Below are 8,608 nucleotides of genomic sequence, written 5' to 3' on the forward strand. Positions count from 1 at the left end.
TGTTGCTAGTGGATATTGATATAGTAGTTAAAATTTTAACATAACTCGTACCGTCTTGGTAAGGAGTAGTTGATCGAATTACTCATTTGATGGTTGATCATATGTGTTTTCATTAAAGTTCGTGTTCTTTAATTTCGTGAAGGGATGTCACTTGAAATATAATGTTCTTTCATAATCGGATGTCACTTGAAAGGTTGTGACTTTTCATGATAAGATGTATTTGTTGAAAGACAATCCTTTGTAAAGACAAGACGGTTCATTAAACATATAAGTTCATTAGTCTTTAAAATGAAGAACCTACTAATGATAATATGTTGAATTATCACATCGGTGAATATGCTATTAGTTAGGTGTTAAAGAAGTATATTTAGAAAAGTGTAATAGTTGAGTATATATATATATATATATTGTTAAAAGAATATGGCCACAACTGATGCCAACTATCTACGAGTATTTGTATAATGATGTCACTTTAAGTATAGTCATTAGTCCGCAATATATCTTATTTCTAAGTTGCGCTTTGCACTACAATAAGTATTTCGTGGTATTGAGAGTATAGTGATGCAAATTGGATCACTGTATCAACAAAATTAAATTCACAAGTGGATACATTTTTATCATTGGTGAAGGAGCAGTGTCTTGAACTTCTTTCAAACAGACATGTATCGCCTGCTCTACAATGGAGTTTGAGTTTATAACTTTAGACAAGGCCCGTGAAGAAGCTGAATGACTCTAAAATTTCTTGGAAGATATTTCATTTTGTCCTAAACCGCTAGCTCCTACATTCATACATCGCAATAGCCAAGTGGCAATAGAAAGTGTTGGAAGCATTATGTATAACAGAAAATCTCGTCACATATGACGAAGACATAATACCATTATAAAACTACTCTCTAGTGAAATTATCACAATTGACTAGGTAAAGTCAAGAGATAGTGTGTCAGATCCACTTACAAAAGGCCTAACTAGAGATGAGATTGAGAGATCATCGAATGGAATAGGAATATGGCCAAGTACAAGTTATCGTGGAGGTAAATCTACCTTAGAAGACTGGAGACAGCAGGATCTAGGTTCAAGGAGATCAAACAAAGTTATTGATGACGGTTCAACATTGTCAAAATAAATTTTTAGTCCATTCTCGTGATGAGACATTGTTCAGTAACAAGGATAAGGTGTTAATGCTTTTTAATGATTTCTAAGTTTGATATGAGATTATCAAAGACTGTATCTACGACATTACAAGTTTAGGAATCACCTATGTAAGTGTGAAGCGTAAGCCTCTTCAAGGAGAATTTTTTTAAGGCCAATTATCTACGCACTTATGAACCAGACAGTGTTCGTGGCTGAAACAAACACAACAATGAGAACCAAAGACGGTTATGGGTTAATTGTGTGATTTATGTTGTCTAGGTATACACCAAAACTCAATGGTTCAAAGACATCAAATCTATCGATTGATCGAGTATATTCGATATATATCCACTACGGAAAGTTCAAAGAAAAACCTACTTATCTGGTAGCAATTAATTTTTACTTGCGAATCACACAATTTTTCATGCATGTCTTCATCATATAGTTATTCCCATTCATGTGGAGAATTGTTTGGGTTTTAAGGTGTGAACGGAAAATGAAAAAAGATACTTTTTGGATTGCACCAAAAAAGTATCCTTTTGGATTGTACCTCTCCATCTCACCCTTTTATTGCCTATAAATTCAGAGGCCTTGCCTCAGATTTTAGACACTGAAAATTCTATAATTTCCCCCTCTTCTCTACATTGTTTTTTCAAAAATTGTGACATAAGTGAGGTGTGATTTGCTCTACCATTTAAGTTCGCCTATGTTCTATAAATGGAATTTCCGCTTTTACGGAAAGTTTTTCATTCTATCCTGGGGAAAATTAATCCGTACACTTTGGGCAATAGGGAGAGAATTAAATTCCTAAAGTATACACAAAAGACTTGTGGGCTCAAAATAATTTTTTGTACTTGTATTTTTACTAAACTAACGTTTCCCCAGTTTTGATTTTCGATTTTAAACACATATTACTAATGCCCCAAAACACTTATTTGATCCAAAAGAATCAAGGATAACCTTAGTATTTCTGAATTATGGATCCTTTTTTTCTTTTTTATTTTGTTTAGAATCATTTAGATTCATGTGTATGCATATGGCAGTGTCTCTATCTGCGTTCACATACCTTTGACTTAAAGTCACGCAGAGCTAAGTTATTGACTTCTCATTGTGGGGTACCTTTTCAAAGCTAAGTTAACCAAAAAAGTCTTATAATTTGATGTAATATTAATATTTAAATTTATAGTGCAAACACGATAAAAATGATATTATTTATCTATTTCTTATATTTTAAAGAGATTGCGGATAGCTACACACAGTATGCAGCATAAAGACTATTTCAGGGGAAGTTTGTGTTAATTCATAAATAAATTCAAAATTTAAAGTTTATGCGTTTCGGCGATTCTTCAATTGTGATCGAATCCATAACGCATTTATATTGTTGGTTTTACAGCTTATTAATAAATACATATTTAATGAATTTATCAACAAATATATATATATATATATATATATATATATATATATATATATATGATTTGCTAAAATTGCTAAATTATTTAGATCCCTTGCAATAAATTATATACCCGCCCATGTAGTATTATAAATCTTAGCATCTACTATAAATAAATCCATGAATGACAATTTTGGAATATTATATATATTTTTTTCCATTTAAACCAAATTTTGCTACAACAAAATCAGATTAAGAGAGATGAGTAAAAAATCCTACTTTTCATGCAAACCATAGCCTAAAGTCACCTTGCCGCAGGCAACATGGCCACTGGTCAGCCTCCTTTGGTGGTTGGCCAGTCATCCTCTAACCCTATTACAACCAAAGCTAACCCTATAACACATCCGCAATCTCCCAAAACAAAGTACACTGATATCTTTCAACCATCTACGTTAAACCTCATGCAAAACCCTACTAAAAGTAATTCAACAACAACGGATCCTACTAGTATTTCAATGAAGAAAGTGGTGATCAAGAATGGAATCCCAGTGGTAAGATGGACCATGAGAACAAAGTGAAGCAAATGGAGATATTACAAAGACTACAATACCCTGTTATTGGCAAATTTTCATATGGCTGGCCAGAAGTGGATGAACTGCGTAAGATTATTCCTGATCAATATGGAATCAAAGGAAATTGTGAGATTGGATTGTTTAGACATATGCATATATTGATTCGTCTATCTCTTATGGAGGATCTTGTTAACCTATGTTCTAAAACTGCATATTATTTGAATTCTAAGGATGGATATTCATATTTGATGAGGCCACTTATTTATGATACAAAGTTTAAAATAGATGAGGAAACATCTAAGGTAATCTCATGGATATCCTTGCCTGATTTAATGCCAATTTTCATTGTAAAGGAGGTTGTTTTCTCAATTGCATCAGCTATTGGGACTCCTTTGCTTGTTGATAAAGCTACTGAAAATCGCACTCGACCTAGTAGTGCTAGGGTTAAGGTGTTGATTGATTTATTGGATGATCTTCTTGATTTTGTGAACATGGAGATAGAGGATGAAGCAACTCATGAGATCAGGATTGAGAAAGTGAAAATCAGGTATGATAATCTTCCAAAGTACTATTGTGCATGTAAATTGCAAGGGCACAATGAAGTTGGGTGTCAGAAGTTGCATCCTGAATTATAGCAGGAGGAGGAGTGCAATGCAGATGAACAGGTGGTTGCTAATACTGAGAAAGGGAAAGAAATAGTTGTTCATAATGAGAAACAAGCAGATGCAGATGAATCAACTGAGGAAGAAGATACACAAGTGGTGAAGCAACCATATAGATGGAATTATTAGAAGTTTAGAAGAGGAAGAGCTAGAATCCTAGCCAGTGGAAGGATTCTTGGGGATCCAGGAAATTGGAATGTGATTAAGGATGGAAGAGAGCCTTAAAAAAAATTCAAATCAAGGAGAATGCAAATATTGATGTTAGCCAAGACAAATTTAATGTTCTTCAAGATGAGCAGCAGGAGACAGATAATGATGGATCAACTTCAGGTGGTGCAGAAGTTCTTGTCTATTCAGAGGCTGATGGTACAGAAGTGGTAGACAAGATAAATAAAAAGGAAATTATGGATCATTTTAACAGAAATGGGGAGTGCACACCTATGAAAATTGATAATGCACCTGAGAATGGGAAGAGTAGTATTATTAAACCAATTGTTATTACTTCAGGTGAGAAGATTGATGCAGCCAAGAACAACACAGAGAAAATGCATAATGTGCCCTCAGAAGTTGATAGAATGACTACCAAGGAGTGGATTGATAAATCTTTTGCTAAAGAAAAGATAAGTGATGCAAAGGCATCAAAACAAAATCCTGCTGAACCATGCTTGCAAGGTAATACACATGATGAAGGGATAGAGGATACTATTTCACCAGCAGCAGATGAGGAAAGTGAGAAAAGAATGTATGATGAACACTCTGGTAAGTTAATGGAAGAGATGGGGGTCAATAGTGAAGATGCTATAGAGAACAAGGAAGATCAGGTTCACACAGATGTAGTCATAATGGAGAATTTGGTTACCTGTATAGAGGAATTGAATGCTAGTACTTCACAAGCTATTGTTCAAATTCCTTTACCTCAGCAAGTTGAAGTTGTGAAGATCATTTCCCCTATGAAGGACCTTCATGATGTTGTCTCTCATAACATTATAAAATCAGAAGTTACTCATTATATAGGTGAAAAGGCTGCAAACACAAGTGATGTTGAGGCATCTGAGGCTTTGGCTGATGCTTTAGATAATGTAGTGGTAGTAGCAGGATTATCTCTAAAATCTCATTCTAAGGTATCAAAGAAGAAATATGGTAACTCTGAAGGGCAACCTCTTGGAGCTATTCCTTACAGAGTAGCAAAGGGTAACCATAAGTCTTGATGAAAACATTATTCTGGAATATTAGATTAGGGAAGACTCAAAAAGCTTTCCATAGAGTGCAGATGTTGCATAGGCATCATAAGTTTTAAGTTTTGCCTTATAGCACTGATGGAACCCTTTCAACATTTTAGACACATTCAATAATATAAGAGGAAGTTAGGAATGGCTATGCCTTTTATAATGCCTATGGGAAGATCTGGTTTTTTATAAATGCAAAGATTGATGTGGATATTGTGTGGAATGATTCTCAACAAATTTCCTGTAAGCTTACTTTCCAACAGTTTAATAAGATCATGTTTGTCACCATGGTCTATGCAAAGTGTGATGCAATGGAAAGATTAGCATTATGGAATAGCTTTTATATTCTGGCTGATGGTATGGTGGTACCATAGTGGATAGAGGGTGATTTTAATGTGAAATTGAATGAGGAAGAGAAGATTGGTGGATTACCAGTATTGCCAAATGAATATGAAGATTTTGCATTTTGTCTTAATTCTTGTGAGCTGATTGAAGCAGGTTTTAAAGGAAGTCCTTTCACATGGTGGAATGGGAGATCTGATGGTCAGTGTATCTTCAAAAGGTTTGATAGAATGTTATATCATAATTCGTTGTAGCAATGGTTTGGTTTCATTGAAGTGGATCATTTATCTAGGACTGGTTCTGACCATGCTCCTCTATTATTATCTTGTAGTGATCAACAATAGCAATTTGTTAGACCTTTCAAATTTCTAAAATTTTGGGTTGATCATGAATCTTTCCAATCAGTAGTTAATCAAAAATGGCATGCAGAAGAAGAAAGGGATGAATTCTTATCTTTTAAACACAAAGTGAAGAAGATTAAAACTGTTTTATCTGCATAGAGCAGGCATGTTTTTGGGGATATTTTCAAGAAATTGACCATTAGAGAGGATATTGTTAAAATAAAAGAACAGTTGTTTGAAGAAGCCCCTACTGAAGTTAATAGAATGGTGTTACAAAGAGCTCAGGCTGAAGTACTTGCACTATGAAGAGGAGTATTGGAGACAAAAATCTAGTTATGATTGCTTTGTTGAAAGGGATAGAAACACCAGATTTTTCCACAATATTGTCAATGGTAAAAGGAAAAGCACTCAGATTAGAGGAATTCAGAACTTTGATGGGAATTGGATTGAAAATGTTGATGAGATAGCTAATGAGGCTATTGCTTTTTATCAGAAACAATTCACTCAGGATTCACTACAGAATCTTCAGTCTGAGATGGCTATATTGGATCACATTCCTAGGATGTTATCAAAGGAGGAAAATGTAGCTATTGTTGCTATCCCAACTAAGGAAGGCGTAAAACAGGCTGTGTTATATGTACTAAAAAGAACGGTGCAAGCCGACTAGGCCGCTACATATGTTGTACACAAAAGAATAGGAGCCGACAAGGCTACATCACATGACATCTACATTCAACTGTCTACAGGCCTCTCTTTGGAATATAAAACTATAGAATGGACGGGACAGGGCCCCGTCATACCCCTATGCATATCTACATCTCAAAAGTAGCATACCAAAATGAACTGCGACTGGGATCAAGTGGAGCGCCGACCACCGCCGGATGAAAATCCTGCGGGCCAGGGCCGCCCGTTCGCCTATCCGAACCTGCGGGGCATAAACACGCCCCCCCCAAGCAATAGGGGAGTCAGTACGGACAATGTACTGAGTATGTAAGGCATAAGAGTAACATATACATAAAAATCATGACAGGAATATGAAACTCATAAGCCAACTGACTGTCTGAATGCATCTATATGACTGAATGTCTGAAAACATCTGTATAACTCTGAATAACTGAAAATGTCTGCGATGTATGATATGCATACTCTCTTTAAGAATCATATACACCTATATATATATATATATATATATATATATATATATATATATATATATATATATATATATATATAGTGAACTGCCCGACCATATAGATACGGTGTATACTGCCCAGCCAAATGGGCACAGTGTTATCATCATCATCATTATCTCGCGTCCGGGCATCCCGCGTCTGGGATAATATCATAAGCCTCCCACTAGTGGTGCTGCCCAGCCATGTAGGCACGGTGTAATCATACATCATCATCTATAAGCCGCCAACCGTAGTGGTGTTGCCCGACCATATAGGCGCGGTGTAAAAAAATAGCTATACACATATATATATAATGCATGAAAGACTCATGAAAGGTATACTCTGGATTACTCTAGGTAACATAAGATCTCTAGAAGCCATAAACATAAACATAGGAAATCAAGGATACGATGAATCCTGTACCATCTAAGAGTAGAGTCCTTGGAACTCGCTCGCTTACTTGTTAGTTGAGATAATAAGGATCATGCCAAACGAATAAAAGGGACAGCCTTAACATACCTTGAAGCGTATCTAATCGTCCAACGTCTACTTCTCGAACTCGTAAGTCTACAAACAAGATAACATAGGCCACTATTAGCCCATTCACATCACTTACGTTATAATTCAACTCAAACATCAACAACAATATCCTCCATAACAATATCAATTCCTACATATCACAATATAATCAATTCTACTCCAAATCATCCCTCAAAATAGCCCTCAAGCCCAATCTTTACTCTTATTTCACTTACAACTTTCATAACCATATTCCCTTTACTTAAAACTGCTAAAATTCTTGATAATTAACTTAAACACAAGGGTAGGAATTATATACATACCTTGAGAAGTCTAGGATTCTAAGAATCAAACTTCAACTCCAACTCCAAAGCTTAACAACTTCAATAGAACCCTAAGAACAACTTTCCCTTCACAAGCTCGGGTTTACAGGGCTCGGATCTTGCTAAATCTTTACTACGATGATGGAAAATATTGAGAGGAATATTCTAGGACTTTCTCTGATTTGGGGAATGAAAATAATAAGAATAAAACATGAGGGCTAAATATATATAGATGGAACTAGAGAGTTCCAGCGATGCGGGTCGACGGTGGGTCGATGGCGTGTCGACGTGCTCCGTCGACCTGCCACCTGAAACTTCAGAGGCGGCGGAGCAGTGACGGTGCACCACGAGGCTCATCGACGTGTCGACGGCCCGTCGATGGTGACTGGTTTCTGCAGACTCCTCTAAGTCGCTCCGACTCGCGTCGATTCGATTCGTTTAGCTTCTAATCCTATCATATTGTACAGAACGTGTACTTATACTTTAGTACTCGCAAGGTAAGGCACTTAATCTCTCAAAGACTCGAGTACGAATTTCCATACTAAGGGTATAGACCACCCATAAGCTAAGGACTTTCTTGTGACAAAAATGAGAGGTGTAACATTCCCCCCCCCCCCCTCCCCCCCCCCTCCCCCCAAGAAACATTCGTCCTCGAATGTTCATAGGGGTCATGGCTAGAAAAATTTCGGCAGAGTCTCCCCTGGAAATGTACCAATCCAACCTATACACAGCAACCCAAAATAATGCCACACAGGGTCATTGTCACGACCCGAACTACAGGCCATGACGGGTATCCGGGGCTAACCACCGAACACCGCTCATCTTGTTACTTATCTCCTTCTCATTCTATATATCATAATCATATAAAACTATCATCATTTGCAACACATTTGCTTATATAAACGTAAGCCCTTCGACTATCAAAAT

Source organism: Lycium ferocissimum, chromosome 3 (genome assembly GCF_029784015.1).
Source record: "Lycium ferocissimum isolate CSIRO_LF1 chromosome 3, AGI_CSIRO_Lferr_CH_V1, whole genome shotgun sequence".
NCBI lineage: Eukaryota > Viridiplantae > Streptophyta > Magnoliopsida > Solanales > Solanaceae > Lycium > Lycium ferocissimum.